Source organism: Polypterus senegalus, chromosome 8 (genome assembly GCF_016835505.1).
Source record: "Polypterus senegalus isolate Bchr_013 chromosome 8, ASM1683550v1, whole genome shotgun sequence".
Taxonomy (NCBI): Eukaryota; Metazoa; Chordata; class Cladistia; order Polypteriformes; family Polypteridae; genus Polypterus; species Polypterus senegalus.
In genome coordinates, this window is record NC_053161.1 from 179,783,572 (window position 1) to 179,811,570 (window position 27,999).

At 38.5% G+C, this 27,999-nt stretch overlaps 1 protein-coding gene and 1 non-coding gene across 2 annotated transcripts in view; one reads left to right on the top strand and one right to left on the bottom strand.

The window, feature by feature from the left end:
* The window catches only part of LOC120533513 (gastrula zinc finger protein XlCGF17.1-like), a 249,868-nt gene that overhangs the window by 113,965 nt on the left and 107,904 nt on the right, over window positions 1-27,999 (top strand). The window lies entirely within an intron of this gene.
* Window positions 14,286-14,427, bottom strand: LOC120534791. The gene has a single exon (XR_005634800.1). It is a non-coding gene; the product is annotated as a U4 spliceosomal RNA (small nuclear RNA).

Genomic DNA, 27,999 nt, shown 5'->3' on the forward strand with positions numbered 1-27,999 from the left:
TGCCATGAACGTCATGAACACGTGTCTTGCTATAAACAAATTCAGTTTCCTCATCCGGCTCGTGAGAACTTCATAGTAATGATGAAGCACTCATGTCAAGCACTAATGGAAAAGAAAATGAAATGAGGGAATGTGATTATCAACAACCGGCTACTCAAACATTTATGACACTCCATACAGTTAAAGAGTCCACGCAGACAACCTGCTGCAGCTTTGGCAGAATGTCACACAGCACAGGAACATCAGAACAATCCAGGTGAGAAAAGGCCATTCAGCTTAACAAAGCCTGTCAGTCCTATCTGCTGAATTCTTCTAAAATAATAGTCGAGTTCTGAAGGTTCCTAAGATGGTCCTGTCCACCACACTACTTGGTCACTTATTCCATGTCTCTGTGACGAATAAATTCCTAATGTTTGTCCCACATTGACCCTTAAGTTTCCAAGTGTGTCCCCGTGTTCTTGATGAACTTATTTTAAAGTCACCGTCTCGATCCACTGGACTAATTCCCTTCATCATTTTAAACACTTCAGTCAGGTCTCCTCTTAATCTTCCTTTTCTTAAACTGTAAAGGCTCAGCTCTTTAAATCTTTCCTCATATCTCACCCCTGTAGCTCTGAATCAGTCGAGTTGCTCTTCTCTGGGCCTTTTCTAGAGCTGCTATGTCCTTTTTGTAGCCTGGAGAACAAAACTGCACTCCCATCCAATTAAGATGGTGGTCCGGTGGCCACTTGCAGTCCAGAAGAAACATCTGATTGCCCAGCCAGTGGTCCAACCAGAAACACAGAGAAAAACTGAGAGAGACAATTTTTTTAAGCCATCAGAAACTCCTCCATAAATTCCTACAATAGTACAGAACATGAATGCAACAGCCTGTGTAGCCTAGCAATATTCAACCCACAATGCAGTGCGTTTTTGTGTCTAAAGGTGGGGTTAGTAGTCTATGATACTGTGACCACCTGTTTAACTTAAGGTTGGTATTCTTTGATTTTGGAAATTTGTAATTTTAAACTATCAGACGTAATATTATGTAGTACAGTTCACCAGTGTGAGTGGCGCAATGGTAGCTCAGCTGACGCACATTAAGGAGATCATGGGTTCATGTCCCACAACCTCCTTGTATAGCGTTTACAAAGCAGTTTTAATAATAAGTAAACCACTAAGTAAATATAAAGAATTATTATTATTATAATTATGATTTGTCAATTTCAAATTTTAAAATGTTATGTGTTTTCATCAAATAAACAAAACCTGTAGCACTTGGACTCACAGCCTCTGTGTACCTTCACAGTCCTTCAGACTTGATCCAAATGCAATGTATGCGTACCGCCACCTTTATGTTGTTAAACTGGTCACCACCTGCATGACTGTCTTTGAACTGGATGCCACAGAGTGACAAAGGAGAAACAAAGGCAGAAATTAAAGCGTCATATGTGTGGAGTTGTCGTCTACTCAAGTTCAGTGATTTGAGCAGGAAACGATAAAAGGAATACAAGGAGAGGAATGAATAGGAGCCGGCGGTGAGACTGGGTGCTACGAACTCAAATTTGGGACTCAGCCACGTGAAGTGAACCGCAGATACAGATGAACAGCTGCGGTAGGCGGGTGGGCACAGGGGGATCAGAGTCACTCAGGTGGTGATTTAACCGAACCTCCTGTGTGTCCCCTCAGAGTGCAGTAGCCATTGTATTCACGTGTGTTGGTCGCTGTTATCACTTGTCATGGCTTTGTGCGCTGAGAGCTTTGAGAGCAATGATAGTGCTTGTCTGATCTGTTAAATACACCTTGTGATGTGCCAGGGTCATATGTGACCAAAATATTTATTTCAGAAGGGAAACAAATGTTACTGCTGATATGGTGCACTATTTTTGATTTTATGAATTTTGAGATACGCCTGGGTCAGATGTGAGCAAAATGTTTATATTTTTAAATTACAAAAGTTGAAAAAACAAACAATATTGCTACTACTTCAGATTCTGTTCAGTTGTAGCTTTTTAAATGTTTTTTATGCTCTTTTTGATGAGCCTGTGCCAGATGTGACCAAATTTATAAGAGTAGCATGACATGTTTTTCAGCACATTCATTTGTGTTGAGGGTGGTGGCTGAAGGCGGGGACCTTGGCAGTCCAATCCTTGGCTACAGAAGCTGGCTCTTGGGACGTGGAATGTCACCTCTCTGAAGGGGAAGGAGTCTGAGCTAGTCCGCAAGGTTGATAGGTTCCGAAAAGATATAGTCGGGCTCACCTCAATGCACAGCTTGGACTCTGGAGCCAATCGCCTTTAGAAGGGCTGGACTCTCTACCACTCTGAAATTGCCACCGGTGAGAGGTGCTGAGCAGGTGTGGGCATACTTATTGCCCTGGAGCCTGTACATTGGGGTTTACCCCGGTGGATGTGGGGGACGGGTCCTAACTGTTGTTTGTGCTTTTGCGCCGAACAGCAGTTTGGAGTCCCCACCCTTTTTGGAGTCCCAGGAGGGGGTGCTAGAGGGCATACCTTCTGGGGACTCACTCAACAACATTTATTTATTTATATAGCACATTTTCATACAAAAAAGCAGCTCAAAGTGCTTTACATAATGAAGAAAAAATAAAAGACAAAATAAGAAATTAAAATAAGACATTAGTTAACATAGAAAAAGAATAAGGTATGATGGCCAGGGAGGACAGAAAAAACAAAACAAAAAAAAAACTCCAGACGGTTGGAGAAAAAAATAAAATCTGCAGGGGTTCCAGACCACGAGACCGCCCAGTCCCCTCCGGGCATTCTACCTAACATAAATGAAATAGTCCTCTTTGTAGTTAGGGTTCTCACAGAGCCACTTGATGTTGATAGTCATACAGACGTCTGGCTTTTAATCCATCACTGTTGGAACATCACGGTGCTTTGAGTAGATGGTGGTGTCGCAAGACACCAGAAAAGGAAACAGAAGAGAGAGCAGTTAGTACAGATTTTAGAGCCACCATGAATAGTTATTATAATGAATTGGATATACAGAGTATCAGGATTAAATTACAGTGAGGTTATGAGAAGGCCATGTTAAAATAATGTGTTTTCAGCAGTTTCTTAAAAGTGCTCTACTGTATTTGCCTGGCGAATTTCTATCTGTCAGCTATTCCAGATTTTAGGTGCATAACAGCAGAAGGCCGACTCACCACTTCTTTTAAGTTTTGTTCTTGGAATTCTAAGGAGACACTCATTTGAGGATCTAAGGTTACGATTTGGAATATAAGGTGTCAGACATTCTGATGTATAAGATGGGGCGAGATTATTTAAGGCTTTATAAACCATAAGCAGAATTTTAAAGTAAATCCTGAATGACACAGGTAACCAGTGATACAAGAGGTCTAACTTTTGCTATGTTTCTTAAGTGAAAAAATGCTGTCCTAGTGATCTGATTGATATGCGATTTATAATTCAGATTACAGTCAACAATTACCCCTAAGCTTTTTACCTCCATCTTGACTTTTAATCCTAATGTATCCAGTTTATTTCTGATAACCTCATTGAATCCATCCATCCATCCATTTTCCAACACGCTGAATCCGAATACAGGGTCATGGGGGTCTGCTGGAGCCAATCCCAGCCAACACAGGGCACAAGGCAGGAACCAATCCCGGGCAGGGTGCCACACACAAACGCACCCACACACCAAGCACACACTAGGGCCAATTTAGAATCGCCAATCCACCTAACCTGCATGTCTTTGGATTGTGGGAGGAAACCAAAGCGCCCGGGGGAAACCCACGCAGACACGGGAGAACATGCAAACTCCACGCAGGGAGGACCCGGGAAGCGAACCCGGGTCTTCTAACTGCGAGGCAGCAGCACTACCACTGCGCCACCATGCCGCCCCCTCATTGAATCCATTATTGCCAATCACAAAGATTTCAGTTTTCTCTTTATTTAGCTTGAGAAAATGACTATTCATCCATTCAGAAATACAAGTAAAACATTGTGTTAGTGAATCGAGAGAGTCGGTGTTATCAGGTGCTATGGAGAAGTACAGCTGTGTGTCATCAGCATTGCTGTGGTAACTCACGTTATGCCCCGAGATTATCTGACCTAACGGAAGCATATAGATTGAGAATAACAGCGGACCCAGGATAGAGCCTTGTGGAACACCATATTGGATATCAGGTGTCTTCGAGTTGTAATTCCCACAACTAACAAAGAATTTTCTCCCTGCCAGGTAGGATTCAAACCAATTTAAGACACTGCCAGAGAGGCCCACCCATTGACTAAGGCGATTTCTAAGAATATTGTGATCAATGGTGTCAAATGCAGCACTCAGATCTAAGAGGATGAGAACAGATAAACGGCCTCTGTCTGCATTCACTCGCAAATCATTTACTACTTTAACGAGTGCAGTTTCTGTGCTGTGATTTGTTCTAAAACCTGACTGAAATTTATCAAGAATAGCAGGTTTATTGAGGTGGTCATTTAACTGCATAATGACTGCCTTCTCTAGAACTTTACTTAAGAAAGGCAGGTTAGAGATGGGTCTAAAATTTTCAGAAGCAGAGGGGTCGAGATTATTTTTCTTAAGTAGGGGTTTAACTACAGCAGTCTTAAGACAGTCTGGAAAGACCCCCGTATCTAGTGACAAATTTACTATGTCAAGAATATTATCAATTAGCACGCAAGATGCTACTTTGAAAAAATTTGCAGGTATTGGGTCAAGGACGCAGGTGGAGGGTTTCAGTTGAGAAATTATTTTATGTAAATCAGGTAAATCTATCCTGGTGAAAGAATTTAATTTGTTTATAATGGAGTACTGGGGTTTAGGAGGATACGCAGTGTTGGGGAGATGTACTATATTATTTCTAATATTATTAATTTTTTGATTAAAAAATACAACAATAGCCTCACAGGTTTCACTGGAAGTACTTAGGAAGCATTCCTTTGAGTTACCTGGTTTAGCAGACCATCGGTCGTCGAGAATAAGACTCTGGGATTACTAACATTGTTATTTATAATCTTAGAGAAGTAGCAGCGCCTCTGAGAACGGACTGTGTTATTGTATTCTGTTATTTTAACTTTTAATATTTCATAGTGGATAGTTAGTACTCATACTGCTGGGAGACTTCAGTGCTCACGTGGGCAATGACAGTGAGACCTGGAAGGGCGTGATTGGGAGGAATGGCCCCCCGATCTGAACCCAAGCGGTGTTTTGTTATTAGACTTCTGTGCTTGTCACGGATTGTCCATAACGAACACCATGTTCAAGCATAGGGGTGCTCATATGTGCACTTGGCACTAGGACACCCTAGGCCTCAGTTCGATGATCGAATCTGTGGTCTTGTCATTGGACTTGCGGCCACATGTCTTGGACACTCGTGTGAAGAGAGGGGCGGAGCTGTCCACTGATCACCACCTGGTGGTGAGTTGGCTTCGATGGTGGGGGAAGATGCCGGTCATGCCCCGGTAGGCCCAAATGTGTTGTGAGGATCTGCTGGGAACATCTGGCAGAGTCCCCTGTCAGAAGTAGCTTCAACTCCCACCTCCGGCAAAACTTCGACCACATCCCAAGGGAGGTGGGGGACATTGGGTCCAAATGGGCCATGTTCCGTGCCTCTATTGTTGAGGCAGCTGACCAGAGCTGTAGCCGTAATGTGGCTGGTGCCTGTCATGGCAGCAATCCCCAAACCTGCTGGTGGACACTGGCGGTGAGGAATGCCGTCAAGCTCAAGCTTTTGTCCTGTGGGACTCTAGAGGCAGCTAATAAGTACCGACAGGCCAAGCGGAATGCGGATTTGGTGGTTGCTGAGGCAAAAACTTGGGCATGGGAGGAGTTTGGGGAGGCCATAGAGAAAGACTTTCGGATGACTTCAAGGAGATTCTGGTCCACCGTCCGGCGTCTCAGGAGGGGGAAACAGTGCAGTGTCAACACCGTATATGGTGTGGATGGTGCGCCGCTGACCTCGACTCAGGACATTGTGGGTCGGTGGGGGGAGTACTTCAAAGACCTCCTCAGTCCCACTAACATGCCTTCCAATGAGGAAGCAGAGCCTGGGGACTCGGAGGTGGGCTCCACCATCTCTGAGGCTGAGGTCACCGAGGTGGTCAAAAAACTCCTTGGTGTCAGGGCCCCAGGGGTGGATGAGATATGCCCGGAGTTACTCAAGGTGCTGGATGTTGTAGGGCTGTCTTGGTTGACACGTCTCTGAAAAATCGCATGGACATCGGGGACAGTGCCTCTGGATTGGCAGACCGGGGTGGTGCCTCCTGGACACCTCACTGGTGAAGTGTTCCAGGCACGTCCAACCGGGAGGAGGCCCTGGGGAATACCCAGGACAAGGTGGAGGGACTATTTCTCCCGGCTGGCCTGGGAACTCCTTGGGATTCTCCCAAAAGAGCTAGAAGTAGTGGCCGGGATGAGGGAAGTCTGTGCCTCTCTGCTCAGGCTGCTGCCCCCGCGACCCGACCTTGGATAAGCGGAAGAGGATGGATGGATGGATGGTTATTCTTGTAGTTTTTGTGCTGTGTACATATGGTATATTTGAACTTCTTCCTTTACTCTTCCTTGTACAGCACTTTGGTTCAATTCTGGCTGCTCTTGTAAATGTGCTTTATAAAGCAGGGCAAGGCAATTTTTATTTTTAAAACATTATTTTAATACATAACACTAAGAAGTGCAGATCTGAGACAATGAACTGTAAAGATGAAGTTGGTTTGCAACATTTATTACAAAAAAGTTAAAGAATATATAAAATAAAAAACAAGAATTGTACGTTGTATCTGAACAATGAGGGACACGTATGTTTGTTACACTTTCTCACAAAACAGTCATTTTCCTTTTTCCTCTCACGTTATCTAAAAACAGATGCAGGTCTTCCATATCTGAAAAAAGGATGATGAAGGGTCAAAAAACCTCTCGTCGTCTTCTGGAAACTCAGATAGCAACTCGGATTTCTGAAGGGCCTCCTCAACGTCGTCTTTGTCCATTGACATTAATGCAGGGAGTGAGATGTGCCCTCTGAACACAGATATGTTCTCAGTACACCAATTCTCTGCCTCTGTAAGATGCTGAAGTCTTTACTCTGGCTTCTCATTAATGGCTCAATAAAGTCTAAACCTGAAAACAGAGAAAATAATATTTACCTAAGGAAATGTTAAAAAAAAACCAAAAGAATAAGCACATTAAATGACCTTGTCCTGGCTGTCCATTAATACTGTACCTTCTAATTTTTTGTTTGGTGCTTGGCCTTCATTTCGAAAGTCGTTTGTTCTCTCAGTCCAATGTTACTTCAGTGATTTCAAAAAGAAGCACTTTTATATTGGTAAGCATTTTAACTATTTGTCTTTGATTTACAATATGGCTAAGTATATTTGCCAAATTTCTGCAGAACTAAATGAAAGTTATTAAAGGAAATTTAAATGTCATTTACCCCTTGGGCTGGAGTTCTCAAGTAACATTCTACACCAGCACTTCCTCAAAGCCGGCATGTCATTCTAAAGAGGACTGAGCAGAGTCACGTTGTTAAAAGGAGTTTAATGTTACAAAAATATTTATGCAAACCATTTGATTTTGAAAGGTAGAAGTTTCTGGAACATCAAAACCACTAGGGACGGTATGCTAAAATTAAATTGTAAAAATACAAATATAATAAAATAAACATAACACAAATTGTAGAAGGTGAAAAAAAATGGGAACCAACAACCAGATGTAATCCTCCCTGTGCAAATACTACAATGAAAGAAGAGAGGACTAAAGTTGAGACACAACTCATTAAAAGTGAAGGGGGCCTTCGAGGATGAAATACAGAGACACCACAAAATGGTCCTTTGGAAACCTGGACACAACATTAAATACAGACATAAAAAAATTAATGATAAGTTACAATATGAAATGGTCACACCATCAACATCACAATTCCACATTCATGGCTATTCATCTGACTTGGAAGGCCCTAATACAAGGGGTAAATAAATAAACAAAGATAAATATTAAATACTGACATTTTACTGACAGTAAACTTTTGACAATGACTTTTAAACAAAAACAACAATGGAAATGGCCACTGGTGACACACCCTGTGTTACATTTGTAAATAGTGGAAAAAGAAGGATTAGCTCCGCTTTTTAAACTTTATTTAAAAAAGTTCCAGTTCAGAAATCTAAACGTCAGTATTTTTACACAATGTGGCCTTCATGACACAGAAAGCTGTAGTCTCTTTGCTTTTTACAAAGAAGGCACTTGGATTAATTTGAATATTTAATCAATGTAATCAAAGTTTTTTTTATATTCTCTGCCTTTATGGAGAAATGTGATTGTGGAAATCAAGACAAAAATAATATGTAATACTAATTTGGCAAAAAGCGCTACATGCTTTTATAAATTGCTAAATTAACTACAGAAAAATCAAGTTAAATTTAAGATATTTAACAAACGTTAATGACGACGATAAACATGAATACCTTTCATATTGTACACTAACATTGCAGATTCTCTACATAACATCTCATAAATAAGTGAAAAAGTGTAATACAGATGAAATAATATGGCAAATATTTTAAAAAGAAATAATATAAGGGGTAAAAAATAATTTAAATGATATGCTTAAAACTAGGATATGTTAGTAATGACAATAAACAGAGAACACTTGGATTCGCTATACAGTATATAATCGTACATCTCATTAGTTTTATTTGGTGGATCTAAAGTTTCTTTAAATATACTGAGCTTTTTATTCTGTGAGTCCATATCTGGTTCTGTTGTGCCATTGTTCAGTGGCGGAAAACATTATCAGCTCCTTTTCTTTTTCAAATTGGAAAAACTGTACAGCAGCTCTTCTCCTTCTCTTTCTATTGACTGTGGGAGGCAGGAGGCGTAGAAGGCCAAGTCTTCGACCTGCAGCCGGACCCTTCTCACGTAATCGGCTGCTGACTACGCAGATCATAGATATAGAATTACTAGATGCCACATGACCAGCTGTATCGTACGTCAACGTTGCCGCCATATTGCGAGTGGCACTGCTGTGGAGTGAAGTAGTGAATAAAGATGCCTCACGCATGTGCTGCTTGGGATTCTGCAAACCGCTGTATGCTCCAAACCAGATCCCGGGGGATTACATTTCATAGGTAAGGCTGAACAATTGTTTTGGTTATATTTGGCCATTAGAAAATCCCGTTTTATAATCTTAACTTTATCTACGCCAGGCTAAGCTAGCAAAACTATGCATTCATGTGCTGTGTTACTATGGTAATTGCATTGTCTTTATTATATCCTCAGACTGACAACTGTCATTGATCGACTTTGTGGGGACAGACAGACAAGCATGTAAATCTATCACTTTGTACAATTTATGAAGCCAAACTGTTACTAGTAGTGCAGTTTTTTTTTTTCTTTCTCAAGAAATTCAACTGAAAATGAGTAAAGATCTGTAAAAGTGTTGCCTGTGTGTTTTAGGGGACTGGAATAACAGTCCTTCGGCTGGTCAGTTCCAGGCCATTTTCTGTCGTCTCATGGTTCAGTGTGGTGCCTCTCCAAGCAAATCTGGAAACGTGGCAGCACAGGATGAGACTGTCTCCAAATCAGCTGTTCAGAGATCCTCTACACCAGCAGCAACAGCAGAAGAGCTTCCATCCCCTTTTGCAAATATCCCTGCAATTGTGTGTGACCATAGCTACTTACCAACCCGCTTTGGTGGCCTTGTGGATAATGCCCTTGTTTACATCTCAGGGTTTGTCATTTGACAGATTTTGAGAAAGCCAAACTAGTTTGGTAACAGATGCTGTACTGGCATCATATGATCAAAGCTACCACTCGCTCACATTAAAAAAACAAAGGAGGTTTGATGATTCCTTCTCAGGGTACAGTCAAGGTGGTCAAAGTAGCTGAGCGTGTTATCTGACAGTCGACATTAGGGCAAGCTGTCAGTGCATCTTTGATCAATTAGTTTGTTCGGGCTGAAATGGGTTCAGATGATGTGTTTTTTCTCAAGGAGCACACTGAGGAAACACAGTTTGAAATTGACAGCCATCATTTCATGCTCATATTTTTGTGATTCAACTTGTGAAACATTACAACACTTGTTCTTTTCATGTCCTGTTTCGGCCATATTTTGGTTAGAAATACACAGCTGGTTATCACTCAAGGTTAATGACATCCCACAGTTTGACTTGTCTCATATTATGTTGTACATGGATAACTTATATCCATCTTTCTCTGATATGATTAACATTGTCATTCTCTTAGGTAAATACCATATACACTGTAATAAGTGGAGAAACAGCAGACCATCTTTTACATGGTTCATTAAAGATTTGAAACAGTACTTCCTATCACTTAAGAAACTGAAGTCCAGCAAATCTGTAAGAAGGATTTATGATAACATGTCTCATTTTATAATGTTTTGATTTATGTCTCCTGTGTCTTTTGGCCTGTGCTCCCTATTTGTTATCTTCCATATACTGTGAAATTTATCTAACCCCCTGTACTGTAAATGTTGTTTATACTTTTTTGAATTTTGAATTTATATCCTCTACGAGAGTTTTGTATTTTGTGTTTCATTTGGTAATAAAAAAAAACAAACTTGACATTACGGTATATTCATTTTAGTTCCACATTAGTTCACCATATTGAAAATATTCATCCTGCAAAATAAACGAAAAAGCTTTTGTGTGTAATATTGATATCCAAGATTTGATCGTCGTAAATGGGAAGCATTGGAGTGCACACCTGATGAGCCCCAATTAGGGCAAAACACATGTTGTATACTCTTTGTATTATTTGGCAGGTACTGAGTGTTTATACGTATGTAGTGTTTTATTTTTCCACTCACGTAATAAATGATATAAAGTCTTCTTTCTGTTTTGATCTATTGTTGCAGTTTCCTTCTATGGACAAATTGTGTGTGTTTAAAAATATCTTTAGATATCAATCATTATTAATAAAATTGCCATTCAACTTAAGGCATCAGGTTTACAAAACCTAATGTTGCCAACCAGCTTTATAGAAATAAATGGTCCTTTTTCAACAAAAAAGAATTAACACGGTGTTGCATGGCATTGTGCTGACTGTCCCTGATCTTAGTGTTAACTGTGACAGTCCACTTGTTAAAATTCTTTAATTCATTCTCAGTTGTGCAATCAGGTCAGATGTTAAAGGAATCAATAGTATAAAGCCACTGGTTCAAATCCTCATTTATTAGAAAAAACAAAAGTTGGATCCAAAATGTACGACTTCCAAATGGCCACCATGGTCACCATCCATCTTGAAAAGTCACCCCCTCACATATACTAATGTGCCACAAACATGAAGTTAATATCACCAACCATTCCCATTTTATTAAGGTGTATCCATATAAATGGCCCACCCTGTATATTATATTATAGTATTATATTATATTAAAACAAATAAGAAGCAAATAGAGGGGTCCTTGTCCTTTGTAATAAATACAGTGCCTGGTCAAATGGCCGGGGACAAAGACAAACTTGCAGCTTTCAAAGATGCTGGAGATAATAAACATTTGGGGGTCCCAAGCCAAAGCCCACCCAGCCCCCTCTGCACATCCCAGCATACATAATTGTGGCCGTCTCAGTCCAATCACAGTTCCATTTCAGGACGTCTTGTGAAGTTTGTTTCACTCCAGCATCACAGGCAGTTTGAGTTGATGTAACAGACGGTGGAGATGCAGAAGGGCACCATTACAATAAACTGGAAAAAGATAACCAAGAAAAACAGCAGAGGTTAGTGCCCAGTGTAGAGCTTACAAACTGTACACAGTACCATTTCTAATCTATTACAACCAATGCAAGTAATTAAGAAAAGCCAAATTAGAAATTTTGAAATGATCAAGATTTGTAGCCTGGCAATTCTCTATTGGCAAAGCATTCCAGATTATGTTGCATGAGTACAGAGAGCTGCTGGTTTTTATCGTTGATCTTGGAATAAAAAGCAAAGCAATGTTTGAGAAAAGAAATGTTGGGAGCAGACACTCCAAAATACAGACAGGGTCTAAAATACTAAAAGCCTTCTAATTATTTAATAGAACCTTGAAATCAATTCTATGTGAGACAGGCAGTCAGTGTAATGAGACTGAGACAGTTTTCAGAAGAAGAAAAAAAAAAAATAGGCCAACACCTTGTGATCACTTGACAAAGGCACAGCAGACCAGATCAGAGCAGAGGTTTAGATGGAGGATTCTAGAAATGCCAGGAAGAAGGGTCACCCACTACTTCAACATGGCACACATCTCTTCTTCCTTCTTCTTTAACTACTGCCAAAACACAGCTCAACAACATTGGCTAAACAAAATGATTTCCTTATTTGAAAATTGAATTACTGAGCATTAATTTAATCTTTATTCAATATTGAAGAGTTTTTGTATTGTTTCAGGTTATATCTGACTGGGCATACATTTTGTAAATATTTTGTTTTAATAAAATTATGAGATGTACTTCCTTGTTTCCATTTATCCATAATTTTTGTGTACTCACTTTTCCCATTTCATTATCATGAGAATTTACAGCCTATCCTAGTAGTACTTAGTGCAAGGCAGGAAATAAGCTGAGCTCAATTTTTAACCTCACAATTTGGGATTTAGGAGGGGAACAGGAGCGCACTGAGAAACAATCATGTACAGTCGGTACAGGAATAATACGATTTGTGATATGAACTCAGGTTTTGAACTAGTTTTGAGGAAGAAGAGATCATAACAAAACGAAATAAGGGAAGACAGAGAGATCATTAATTTTTATTAATTGTCAAAATTAATTGTTGATGAGATATGAAGTGCAACATTTATGCAGATACTCTGTGAGGAAAGAATAAAGATATTTTAGAGCTTGTTGTATAAATGCACAAGAACCACAAAAAAGAACGAGAAGCACCAGAACAATCCACCTTCCCACACTATCCCATTTATTTTTATCTAGAAAAAAAACAAGGAGTACTGATGTACTAAGCAATTGGAATGTACTTGTGGATATGCCCTTCCTTATCCTATTCTGTGGAAATTTTGAAGTTAAAAGCACTTTTATTACACCTTCTCACTTTAATGTGTTAATGTGACTCCTCTGGTTGGAGTTTAGGGAAAAACACAAATGTTGCAGATTTGCTACTCAAATACTCTGTCAGTATTATGTCCTAGCAGTACATTTAGGTAACAAAGTTCCCTCTGAATTCTTCCAATGGGAGTCCCCACTTGCAAGGGTTAATGTAAATATCTCCCAGTATGAAGCTTACTGTATATTTCTGTTGTGTACAGAGTTCTTGTAGATGTCTGAAAACTCTCGGACTCTCTGTGTCTTTCAGGAGTATTCTCCATCTTGGGCTCATTTTAGGTGTGGATAAAAATGGTCCCTGTAAGTGGTCCATCACTGATTTCTCAAATGTGTTTCTTTGCTAGAGAGTAAATATATATATACACAACACAAAAACTTATGGTTGGTGGTCCTACCCCTTCCTGTCACAGTTGTTTTCTTCCAGCTTTTACTGATAAAGGTTTTAGAAGCAAAATGGTGACCTTTACCATAATAAATCACAATCTAAAAAGAACCATTTCTGATTTAAAAAGTTAGGGAATACCCATTAACTGACTTAATTAATAAATAAATACCTGGGTAGAATGATACTACTACATTGTATGTACAGTATAAACAACATAAGTTTATCAGGTCATTTTTAAATATATACTTATGTATTTGTTGTTAAAAGTCTGTTAATCCTTGCAGTTATTAGAATGTTCCTCTGGGGGGTCCAGTTTTCAGCTACCATGCACTAAAATGATTCCAAGTAATTTCAATTAAATTGTATATATATCGACACTGTTTTAATTTGAAGCTGTTTTATTTCTTTGGTTATGTATACCTCTTTCTTTATACAAATGATCCCTTCTAATGTTTAATTTCGTTACTATAGTTTATTTTTTCTTTATGGATTTAATTCTCCTACTTTTTTCTTTTTATGAATCTTGTTTGGTCTTAGTGGATTAGCAGTATTTTACATGACAAAATAAATAAAAGAAAATTTAATTCTTGGTGATTAGGACCGACGGTAGTAAATTAATTAGGTAAATAATAGTAAAATGAACAATAATAATAAGGTAACATTAAAGAACTGAAAAAAAACATAACGGAATATAATAGTAAAATAAACAATAAGATTAAGGTAACATTAAAGAACGAAAAAAAAATAACGGAATACTACCGTTTGGAAAAAATAATATTCACAGTTGCAATTTGTTACTTACATTAAAAAGAAAAATAAAACATCTGTAATTCTGCGTTTAACCGCAAGGAACAACACTGTAATTTCTTCTTTACTTATACAACAATACAAAGTCTCCTGAGAGACTTGCAAAAATTGCTAAAGCCGACTATATTTCAAGTCGTCTGTAGCGGGGTATTGGGTAAAGTTTTCAACTAGCAAAAATCGCGCCTCGGATAAACCTCATTGGCTACGATATTGCCTCTGCGCAAAGATAAATCAAACTTGAAAACGGCACAACCCTAGTGCCGAGAAACACGCTTTATAGTTGTGGTGTTCATTTGTACATTATTGACATAATACTCCAGATGGTAATGAGAACTTTAACATGTAAAACTAATTTGTGCAGTATCAATTAAAATTCGAACTATTTGCCGTACAGCTTTCGTTGAAACAAATATATAATAAATTAAGTATGCATTGGGGCATTCTGGGAAAGATGAATTTGAATCCGACAGGCACGCCCACGACACACTTCTTCGTTCTCCCTTTGTGCTGCAGTGAGAGGTAGTTGCAGTAAATGGGACTTTCACTTTGTTGAATATAGTACTAGGGTGTTATACCGTGTTAGCCATTATAAAAGTAGTGAAAAGTCAAGCAAAATGACACCTTTTATTGGCTAACTAAAAGATTACAATATGCAAGCTTTCGAGGCAACTCAGGCCCCATCTTGTCTCGAAAGCTTGCATATTGTAATCTTTTTAGTTAGCTAATAAAAGGTGTCATTTTGCTTGACTTTTCACTTCGTTGAATAAAAACACTGATTTGCTACTGGTGCATCAATGGCCCAGATAGGCAGCGAACACAACAATTAAAAAGAAGCGGAGACACTTTAACTGAATATTGCGAGAGAATAAAACGGAATAAGTACCAGAGATCCATTAATGAATTCCAAAATTAATCAAACACCTTAGCATGTGACTAATCGAATGATTTCCTGGAGATAGCTTATGGCCGCACAATTTTAAGGAAAGTACAGTTGTTTGCATCTGTTTTCTTCTTGAAACGTTTATTAATTTGGAATACAATTGATTATCAACAGTACATGTATTAGCACTTGTAAATAATATCTATCGTGTTGATGCCTGTATGTGAGCCCAGTGTGCGTGAACGTGGCCTGTGGGAGAACTGGCACAGAATCGCGGGTTTATTTTTTTATTATTATTTTTTATCCAAATGATGGCTGGTTATTTTATGGAGATACTGTAATGAAAAGATCACGATTGGAAAATACGGTAGATATGTGGTGCATTAATAGAGACATAAAGCAAACAATAAAAATATGAAGAGAAAGGAACAGATAAAGAGGCAGTTACTTCCTAAAAAGAATAAAGTCAAAGATGGACAAAGCAAAGCAGGAAGACATTTTTCAAAAGATTTACATACTGAAAAATCCCCAAAACAAACCTCCAGGGACATATTGAGTAAAGCTTAAATTTGTTTTCAAAAAGGTCCATCTGCAGCAGTGACAAGGAAAGGATAAAATTGGCAAAATAACACAGGCATTGATAGGATTGTGGATTTCTAGGTGATTCCAAAGTTTAGCCCATCTTAACCTTTGCTTTTTAGTTTCAGATGTGGCCTTTTCTTTGAAACTCAGCCTCAAAGGCCAGCATCCCTGAACCCTCTTTTTACTGTTGCAGACATCACTAGTAGTTGCTGTGTATGTAAGAAAGAAGCCAACTGAGGACTTGTAAGGCATTTGCTTCACATACTATCCATCCATTATCCAACACGCTATATCCTAACTACAGGGTCACAGGGGGTCTGCTGGAGCCAACAAGGGCGCAAGGCAGGAGACAAACCCCAGGCAGTGCGCCAGCCCACCACAGGCTTCACATACTACTGACTATGGTATCCTTATTCTCTCATGTAGTTGGGCATCTGGACCATCCCCTTCTCTCCTCATTAGATCCAGTTTGTCCTTTTCTCTCAAGACAGTAATGGACATCTTGGCAGGAATTTTTCATTTTCTTAGCAAACTGTCACATTGAATAACTTCAAAGAAATATCACTCCCAAAAATATATTTGTTGGATACTTGGCCAAGACAATTTTGAATCTCGTGTTTTTATGCGGAAATGAAAAAAAAATATATGATACAGGCCAATGTTTACCAATGCTGTACAACACACAGTGCACATCATAAACAGAAAGCATAAGTCGCATGGGATTGAATTGAAGACAGGATTCCTGACCTAGGAATGAGGAGTACAAACAGATCTTCAATTGAAAAAAAACTCTAGCCCATAAGATTTGCATTTCCTGTTTATAATGTGCGCTGATTTTTCCGGGAGTGCCTTTTTCAGAATAAATTTAGCAAAAATTGCATTTATTTTGCACATTTTGAGCATACAACTGGACAGCTGACATGTGGATTATGCATCATGAGTGATGTGAGATTTGATTTTTTTTTTTTTCCACATTTGCATTGTTTACCATTGTAAAATATTGGTCACCATTGGCTTGCATTATATCATCATTTTTTTTTAACTCTGTTCAGTATAAAACAAAAGATTAAATATTTTACAAAACTTGTAATATCCAGGCTGTATTTTAAAGGTACCATTTTTAAAAAATAAAACCTCTTAAAGCATGACATGCTGATTTCATAGCATTTTTCATCTTTATTGACTTTTCCTATAATCATTTTAAATTTGGTCTGACAGACATTATATAGGGGTGGCACGGTGGCGCCGCTGCCTCGCAGTTAGGAGACCTGGGTTCACTTCCCGGGTCCTCCCTGCGTGGAGTTTTCAATGTTCTCCCCGTGTCTGCGTGGGTTTCCTCCGGGCGCTCCGGTTTCCTCCCACAGTCCAAAGACATGCAGGTTAGGTGGATTGGAGATTCTACATTGGCCCTAGTGTGTGCTTCGTGTGTGGGTGTGTTTGTGTGTGTCCAGCAGTGGGTTGGCACCCTGCCCAGGATTGGTATCTGCCTTGTGCCCTGTGTTGGCTGGGATTGGCTCCAGCAGACCCCCGTGACCCTGTGTTTGAATTCAGCGGGTTGGAAAATGGATGGATGGATGGCATTATATAGACTTAACCTATCTACATCATTGGGTTTATTTCATAATTTGTTATCATTTTTTTGTGCTAAGCAATCCATCCTTTATTATTTTATCTTGTGAATCCAGTTAATTTTTTCCATTTTTCCCAATAATTTTTATTTTGTAAAATGTAAAATATGCAAAAGAAATATGGTAGAAAATTAGATGAGCTTATGGAAAACACATCTCTGCCTAGAAATAAAGATAACTTATGCTTGAACGTGTCTTCCACACAAAGAAACATCCCAAAACAAGAAGAACTGAACTCAAAAAAAGTATAAATATAGGAAATGATTAACAATGCTTCAGCCATTTTGTTATTGTCTTTGCATTGTTTTTAAATCCTAAACTTTTCCATAAAAAATAAGGAGAAAAGGATTCCTAATTTAATTAGTCTATGGGTATGAGCTTATTTAAAAAAAAAAAGAATATAAAAAAGACAAGAACAAAAATAGAAACAAAAACTGTCAGGTGAGAACTTAGGTGAGCCAATTCAAATCCATCATAAAATAAGAAGTATATTGAAGACCACAGAGGAACTTCCAGTTGTGTTTGGTGCTCAGGAGTTTGCTTGTCTGTTTTGCTATAAAAGAACAGATCATGCAGGCATCATCAGCCACTTACAGAGCCACAAAAGGACAGTAGTTGTTCATGGAGGGATGTGAAGTGCTCTAGAAGATATCTTGTAACTTGTAAAATTTGATTAATTGACACTTTTAATACACTTTAATGCAGCTAGATATTCACCTTAACAACATGATTTTATTTGACAAAATAGCATACTGTGTAGTTTTTAACCTTTTGAAAAGCTAGCTTTGAATAATTTTAGATTAATTAATTCATGACTGTGTATTAACAATTTTCTCTTTTAAAATATTTAGTAGAATATGACAAAGAGCATAGTACAAAAACTTTAATTTTTCAGAATGTAAGTGTGGAATTACATTGCCTACAATTGACAGGCAACATATAGTTTATTTTCATAAGTTTTTAAAAGCATCATTGACAGAATCTTTAATTAGTTTGTTCTGTTTAAAAGAATAATAGGGCAGGATTTGCTTGTTTTAACTCTATTAAATTTAAGGATTATCTGAATTTCTTTCGTTAAGTTTTAAATGTTTAGCAAAATAATTCTGAATATTAACCTTTTTTTTTCTTTGTACTGTTTCAGGTTTTAAAATTTACAAGTGTTCACTGAACTGCCAGGGATCAGGCCACTGCCATTGCTGTTATTGTCAGAAAACAGTAGTTCATAAAGATCAGTTCCTCAGGCACTTGTCAGATTGTGGCAAAGGTCCTAAAGTGCTCCCTCTGCCCTCCATGCCCATGGCACTGGTCACCACCCAGCCTCTTCCCTCCATGCCCACAGCACTGGTCACCACCCAGTCTCTGTCCTCTGTGCCCACTGCACCAGTCACCACCCAGTCTCTGTCCTCCGTACCCACAGCATTGGTCGCCACCCAGTCTCTGCCCTCCGTGCCCACTGCAGCAGTCAGTGCCCAGCCTCTGCCATCTGAGTTCAAGTTTTTTGTTCTTGATCTTTGTTCAACTGTTCAGTTCTAGCATTCAAAAGTTTTAATGTTCTTTTTTATATCTTTGTTCATATGTTCAGTTCACTCAGTTTGAACCTCAGCCCAAATCTCCCAAAATTAGCATTTCAGCAGGACTGTTCCTTATTTACTCTGTTATTTCTGTTACCTAGTGATGACTGCTGTCCATTTGAACTATTCTTCTTTAAAAAATTTGATCCTAATAGTTTTCACTGGGCGGCATGGTGGCGCAGTGGTAGCGCTGCTGCCTCTCAGTTAGGAGTCCTGGGATCGCTTCCCGGGTCCTCCCTGCGTGGAGTTTGCATGTTCTCCTCATGTCTGCGTGGGTTTCCTCCGGGTGCTCCAGTTTCCTCCCACAGTCCAAAGACATGCAGGTTAGGTGGATTGGTGATTCTAAACTGGCCTTGGTGTGTTTGTGTGTGTCCTGTGGTGGGTTGGCACCCTGCCTGGGATTGGTTCCTGCCTTGTGCCCTGTGTTGGCTGGGATTGGCTCCAGCAGACTCCCGTGACCCTGTGTTTGGATTCAGCGGGTTGGTCAATGGATGGTTTGATAGTTTTCACTAAGCAATTTTGGAAGAGCTGTAGGCGACATTAATTAAATGTGCGGGTCAGCATATTTATGGTTACATTTAGTTGTTAGCAAATTGTACCTCACAAAGGCACAGTCCTGTCAGGTATGTAGTGAAATGATTCTTATGGCTCAAACACAGCAAATGCCTTAAAGGTGATGACTTTCTTTTTCCTTTTCAATATCATTCAGAAATCAACCAGTCTAGAATGGAGTGATTGTTTGCTTCAGGTAAACACTTTCCATTATGTATAACTTTTTAGATGTAGCATTTCTATTGTAATATGTTTGGGTGAATGTTTCAGCAGTTTTTAAAGCATGCTTACTAAACTGGGAACAATTAAATTACATATTATTTGAAATGATGAATTTGGCCTTCACAAGTGACAATACTGTGGTAATTGGACTCTTTGTCTTTCAGGGACTCACTTCAGTACAATTCCTGTAGACGTTCAGATTGAACTGAAATGGGTCTTACAGCAATGTATTAGTAAATAAAAATGTTTGCTTTTTTCACTACAGAGCACTTAGTCATTTTGAATTATTTGTGCACTTTCTGAATGGTTTCTAACTAGACATGACGTTCCCTTGAAGATGAACTGCTGTGGTTGTACACTGGAGTTTATTGTTTTTTTTTCACTCTACCTCATGAATACACGGAGTACAGCAGAGACAAAAAGCGAGAGAAATCAATCGAGCTAAGCATTCCTATGACATGCTGTGGTCATATTGGTGTGTTTATTTCATAAGCCAATTTGATTGTTCTTTGGGTAAAAGTGGAGTTAATACAGTATGTTGATATTCCTAATAAAGTACTTGACAGTATTTTTTTTTCTTTTTCATAAAAAAAGTCTTCATTGATCCAAAACATCCTAACTGCTTGTGACTGGCTGGATGCCAACAAAGACCAACTTGTTAGGACAGTCCTCCGGCCAAGAATTCTGGAAATGGACGAGGATACATACACAATTGAAAAATAAGAACAAAGGGGAGACGGTGAGAAGACTGAAGAAGTCCTGTCCACCTTGTTATTTACTTTTGAATGCCTGAAGGACATGAACTTTTTTCTTGATGAGATACGGGTTAAAAAAAATATTCCCATCAGTTGCTGCTGTTCGACAAATTAGATTTTTGTGTTTTATTTTTTATTTTTTTCATGTGGAAAAAACCTACCGTGATGTCATTTTGTTCAGTGGACTTGATCAGTGATTCACTGTAAAGATAAGTGGGGATGGACTGGCTTCCTGATCTGCTTCAATAGTTCATTGTCTACTGAAATGACCAATGTGATGGATGGAGGACACAGATGGATGTCCCAACTGGGATTGTGTGCTTTATTTCTTTAAAATAAATTCATATCTGAACCTGGATCTTATGTGTGTGTGTGTGTGTGGTTGTGTGAAGGGTTTGGGTGCTAAAATGCCCCCCACAGGTTACACTCCCCTAAGTGGTTATTATAACAGTGTGTTTTGATACATCACTTTAATTTTCAAAACCTAGACTGTTGGCTTGCAAGTTCAAGAAGGGAATCTAATTAAAAGCAAAAATTAGTTGGGAAAAAATGTACAGCCCCTGGGACCGAATATGGCAACTACTGTATGAAACAATGCCATGTTACAAATCAGGATTATTAATATATATATATGCGTGTGTGTGTGTCCGGACACCACACCAGCTCCATCATTAAAAAGGCTGCTGACATCACCATCATAGGCCTGATCACCACCAATGATTAAATGGCTTAGAGACAAGAGGTCTATCTGCTTGAATCAGTGGTCCCAGGACAATCTGACCTTTCATGGCCAAAAATTAAGGAGCAGGTCATAGACTTCAGAGAATGGATTAAGCTATGGCTTGTTTTTGTGGGGTGCTGTGGAAATGGTGAGCTTATTTAAATTTCATACAGTAACAATCACTGATGAATTGAGGAGGGAACAGCATGGTTTGCCTATTGCCAAGTTCACCAATGCCTTCCTGAGATGTCTCACATGTGCTGTCTGGAGTCCATCTTCACTGGCGGCATCACATCCTGGTAGGGCACACACGCGAGGGTGGTGAAAGCCACAAACTATTACTGGCACCCAGCTACCTTCTGTCCAGGATATCTAGAAGACATTCTGCTAAGATTATTACACACTCGGCCATCCTGCACAAGTGTTTTTCTTAATCCTCCCTTCTGGCAAATAGTAAAGAACCAATGGCGCCAAGTATGGCTTCAAAGAAAGTGTTTAGTTAAAGAGTTACTGAACAGCCAATCATAATAAGAAACATAAGAAAAAGACTAGGTATAAATATTTGTAATATATATCCATCCATCCATTTTCTAACCCGCTGAATCCGAATACAGGGTCACGGGGGTCCGCTGGAGCCAATCCCAGCCAACACAGGGCACAAGGCAGGAACCAATTCAGGGCAGGGTGCCAACCCACCGCAGGACACACACAAACACACCCACGCCCAATTTAGAATCGCTAATCCACCTAACCTGCATGTCTTTGGATTGTGGGAGGAAACCCACGCAGACACGGGGAGAACATGCAAACTCCACGCAGAGAGGACTCGGAAAGCGAACCCGGGTCTCCTAACTGCGAGGCAGCAGCGCTACCACTGTGCCACCGTGCCGCCCTTGAATATATATCTACTGTAAATTGTATTCTATATCTTTGTTGTGTTTTATTATATTATTACTGTTCTGGAGAGGCATGTACAGTAAATAACAATATTATTGTACTGTATGCACAAGACAATAAATACTGTATGTTTAATGATGAGATCACCTTGGGATAATTCCCTGCTGAAAGCACACTGTAACTGATCCACTATTTATTATTATTAGTAGTTGTAACAGTTTTTGATATTTATAAAAATTTTACAAAGACGACGACTCAAAGACAGTTTGAGTTTATGTTGGTATAAGTTGGGTCTTTGCAATCAACTAAAATGTTGTACAAAAAAGGTTTAAGAACAGTCACGATTGTCTCAAAATGAAAAGTTAAAAAATGTAAAATTATGTAAAATCTACTGGCTGTCACATGCCTTTCAATTGATATGGACATGACATCCAGTATTTCACACATGCAGCTTTTAGTAATGAAAACGTTGATGGATCAAATCAATAAATAAATGACTGTTTCCTAAAATGTTTCCTTGTCAGTTTTAAAACTAATTTTATATGTAGCGCTGTTTTTGAAAACCTTCTAAAAATAATGAAGCTTATTATTGTTTCACATGTGTATAATTTGCTAGTGGGAATATGAAATACATTTATAGATTGAAAATCTATAGGTATGAGTTTCATGGGGCACATTCTGTTTGAAACACTGGATAGTAATACGATTTGTTACTTTTACTATAATGTAACACTTCAGGGGAAAACGTAATGAACAACCATTCAAAATAGTAAAAAAAAAATAACATAAAACTGTACTTTATATCGGCGAAGTGTTAGAATCATGAAAGAGCTTAGAATGATTTGATAGCATAAGTATGAAACTGGAAGTCATTTATGTTTGACCAGATAGAAAACTGTTGTAATTTGTACAACTACAGCATCTACAGCATTCTGTACAACGACGCGTCAACACTGTCTCGCAGAGGGCATGATACGAGTGACGCTGGGAAAGGGCGTTATGATAAATTGCGTCATTACATGCGTGTGTAATATGGTGTGCTCTGAAGAGCGTTCCGTGACTGAAGCTATGGGCATTCCGTGATATGGAGGGCGTTCCGTGAGGTATTGCAGTCTGCAGCGTGACTCTGTTGGATTTATCAGGGGCCAACACTTATCTTCCAATCTTTTACGCCTGTTTAATGTATTATACTCACCAACTAAATCAAACACCCCAGAAATATTATTATCATTGGATGCAGAAAAAGCATTTGACATGATTGAATGGAAATACCTTTTTACTACATTGGAGAAATTTGGGTTTGGCCCGAACATTTGTACATGGATCAAATTACTGTATACCAATCCAGAAGCTTCAGTTTGTATCAACAACATTAGTTCAGACTACTTTAAACTAGAATGTGGTACTAGACAAGGACGCCCCTTGTCACCGCTGCTGTTTGTGATTGCCATTGAACCACTGGCAATTTATTGTCGAAATACTGATCAGATAATTTTGCTGTCTGCATGGAAAAAATTAAGCAAGACTTGCATAGATGGTCAACCCTTCATCTCACACTAGCTGGAAGAATTAACACTGTTAAGATGAATATTCTTCCTAAGCTCCTTTTTTATTTCAAAACATTCCAATATACATTAATAAATCATTCTTTAAGCAATTAGATTCAACAATAACTTCATTTATTTGGAACTCAAAACATCCACGCATCAAAAGAGCGACCCTACAAAGACAAAAGGCAGAAGGCGGCATGGCTCTACCTAACTTCCAGTTTTATAATTGGGCAGCAAATATACATGTGATAAAAACCTGCACACAAATAGAAGAACATATAAAAGCTTGGTCCGCAATAGAAGTAAAATCCTGCACTACTTCATTGTATTCCTTGCTCTGTGCTCCAATAAACACACGTTATCGGCAATACACTAATAACCCAATTGTGCTTCACTCACTTAGAATATGGAACCAATGTAGAAAGCATTTTAAGACAGAGAAGCTTCTATCTGTGGCACCTCTGCAAGAGAACAACCTCTTTCAACCTTCGCGAACGTATGCAGTTTTTAATTTTTGGAAAAAATTTGGAATTAACTTGCTTAGAGATCTTTATATAGACAACGTCTTTGCATCCGATGAACAATTACATTCCAAATTTAACATTCCAGCTACACATTTCTTTCACTATTTTCAAATCAGGAACTTTGTTAAACAGAACCTTCCCGATTTTCCTCATCTTGCACCCTCATCCATGCTGGAAAAAATATTGATCAGTCTCAAGGACTCAGACACCATTTCTACAATATATAAAATCATTTTACAGTCCCTCCCTCTTAAAGATCCAAGAGGACACTGGGAAAAAAATCTCTCAATTAATATATCAGGAAAGGAGTGGAAAGTAGCAATGCAGAGAATTCCCTCGAGCTCCATATGCGCAAAGCATACAATTATACAACTCAAAATTATACTGTATATCGAGCACATCTGTCTCGACTAAAACTCTCCAAAATGTTTCCAGGACATGATCCAACCTGCGAACGTTGCAACCAAGCCCCAGCCTCACTGGGTCACATGTTCTGGGCCTGCACCAAATTAACATTATTCTGGACAAAAATTTTTAATTACCTCTCAGACAGTCTTGGACTCACAATCCCTCCTAACCCATTAACAGCTGTGTTTGGGGTTCTTCCAGAGGGTCTTAAGGTGGAGAAAGACAAACAAATTGTGATTGCATTCACTACACGTTTGGCACGCAGACTTATTCTGATAAACTGGAAGAACCCAAACTCTCCTCTTTTAAGTCAGTGGGAAACCAATGTTTTATACTATTTGAAATTGGAAAAAATCAAATACTCAGTTAAAGGATCCGTACAGTCTTTTTTTTCAAAACATGGCAGGATCTAATCAGTAATATTTTAAAATAAGCTCTTAAAGCACAGAGGAACATGATATCCGATATGGTGTTCCACAAGGCTCTATCCTGGGTCCGCTGTTCTTCTCAATCTACATGCTTCCATTAGGTCAGATTATCTCAGGGCACAACGTGGGCTACCACAGCTATGCTGATGACACACAGCTGTACTTATCAATAGCTCCTGATGACCCTGATTCTATTGATTCACTAACAGAATGTCTGACTTGTATCTCAGAATGGATGAATAGTAATTTTCTTAAGCTAAATAAAGAGAAAACTGAAATCTTAGTGATTAGCAATAATGGATACAATGAGGCTATTAGAAATAAACTGGATACATTAGGATTAAAAGTCAAGACGGAGGTAAAAAGCTTAGGGGTAATTGTTGACTGTAATCTGAATTTTAAATCGCATATTAATCAGATCACTAGGACAGCATTTTTTTTCACCTAAGAAACATAGCAAAAGTTAGACCTCTTATATCTCTGAAAGATGCTGAGAAATTAGTTCACACAATTGTTTTCAGTCGACTAGATTACTGTAATGCACTCCTCTCAGGACCACCCAAAAAAGACATAAGTCATTTACAACGAGTGCAGAATGCAGCTGCTAGAATCCTAACTAGGAAAAGAAAATCCGAACACATTTCTCCAGTTTTAATGTCACTACACTGGTTACCTGTGTCATTCAGAATTGACTTTAAAATTCTGCTTATGGTTTATAAAGCCTTAAATAATCTCGCCCCATCTTATATATCGGAATGTCTGACACCTTATATTCCAAATCGTAACCTCAGATCTTCAAATGAGTGTCTCCTTAGAATTCCAAGAACAAAACTTAAAAGAAGTGGTGAGGCGGCCTTCTGCTGCTATGCACCTAAAATCTGGAATAGCTGACAGATAGAAATTCACCAGGCTGATACAGTAGAGCACTTTAAAACACTGCTGAAAACACATTACTTTAACATGGCCTTCTCATAACTTCATTTTAACTTAATTTAACTTAATCCTGATACTCTGTATGTTCAGTTAATCATAATAACTATTTATGGTGGCTCTAAAATCGGTACTGACCCCTACTCTCTCTTCTGTTTCTTTTTCCGGTTTCTTTGTGGTGGCGGCCTGCACCACCACCACCTACTCAAAGCATCATGATGCTCCAAAAATGATGGATGGATTAAAAGGCAGAAGTCTACGTGACCATCATCATCATGATGTCTTTCCGTGAGAACCCTAAATCCAAAGAGGACTGTTTCATTTATGTTAGGTAGATTGCCCAGAGGGGACTGGGCAGTCTCATGGTCTGGAATCCCTACAGATTTTATTTTTTCTCCAGCCGTCTGGATTTTTTTTTCCTGTCCCCCCTGGCCATTGGACCTTACTCTTATTTCATGTTAATTAAGGTTGACTTATTTTGTTTTCTTATTGTGTCTTTTATTTTTCTTTTCTTTATTATGTAAAGCACTTTGAGCTACTGTTTATATGAAAATGTGCTATATAAATAAATGTTGTTGTTGTTGTTGTTGAGGAAACAGTTATTTCCGTATTTCTTTGTCTTCTGCATTAATCTCTATTGGCATATCAAATGTATTAATTTAGGTATGCTTACAAGCCTTAAATTTTTACGTCGTTTGCCTTGCTCTCTCTCTTTCAGGGGTGGGAATCGATTTTCTTAACTCAATTTTACTTTTTGTAAAAATTGATTTGTATGGATTGTAATAAAATTAGTAAAACTTCAAAAAAAAAATAATAATTGATGTCTAAAGATATTTTTAAACAAACACAATTTGCTCATAAGAGGGAAACTGCAACAATAGATCACAACGGAAAGTTTATATGATTTATTACGTGAGTGGGAAAATAAAAACACTACATACTTATATATATATATATATATATATATATATATAGTACCTGCCAAATAATACAAAGAGTACACAGCGTGTAGTTCGCCCTAATTGGGGCTAATCAGATGTGCACACTTAAGCTTCCTCTTACGGCGATCGAACATTGGACATCAACGTTACGTCACAAAGGCTGCTTCGTTTATTTTGCAGGATGAATATTTTCATTATGGTCAACTAATGTAGAACTAAAATGAATAAACCGTAATGTCAAGTTGTACAGCATGCACACTTCTCATCAGGCCGTGCCGTAAAGTGGATTTTTTTGTTTTTAATGTTTTTTTCATTAAGCGCATGTGATATGTGTCACTACCTGGTTCCTGTTGCCGGCCCGATCTGCGTGCGCGTGCGTATTAAAAGGTCACGTCATCACACACTTTACGGCGTTGCTCACTCTGTTTAACATCGTGAACACTTTACGGCATGTTAGGCTTTCAATATGTCTGCACGCGTAAATTGGGTAGGCACGCCGATCGGGTAGCGATAGGCCATGCCACTCACTAATAAATCATATAAAGTTTCCTTTCGGTTTTGATCTATTGTTGCAATTTCCCTCTTATATTGTGTTTGTTTAAAAATATCTTTAGACATCAATTATTATTAATAAAATTGCCATTTGTCTTAAGGCATCAGGTTTACAAAACCTAATTTATCCAACCAGTTTTATAGAAATATATGGTCCTTTTTCAAAAAAAGAAAAGAATTAACACTGTGTTGCATGGCATTGTGCTGACTGTCCCTGTCCTTAGTGTTAACTGTGACTGTCCACTTGTTAAAATTCTTTAATTCGTTGTCAGTTGTGCAATCAGGTTAGATGCTGAAGAAATGAAGAGCCTAAAGCCACTGATTCAAATCCTCATTTATTCCAATGGCTATTAATCTTACAGAGAAGTTTAACTTTATATCCGCAGACTTAAATTAAGGAAATGCGCTGTTATGCTTGAATCTATCTATTGGATCTATTTTTTTTTTTTTTTTACAGTAAGTGCTTGCTGCTGTAGTTCATATTTGTAATATGTTTGTTCTTAGTGATGTGTTTTTAATTTTATTTCAAGGCGTCTCTGTAAAACCCACTGAGAAACCAACTTACCTATTAATATAAAAAAACTGAACTGGATTTAACAGCTGTAAAATAAAATATTCTCCACTAACTGAGCAGAATTTAAACAGCATGAACTTTTAAA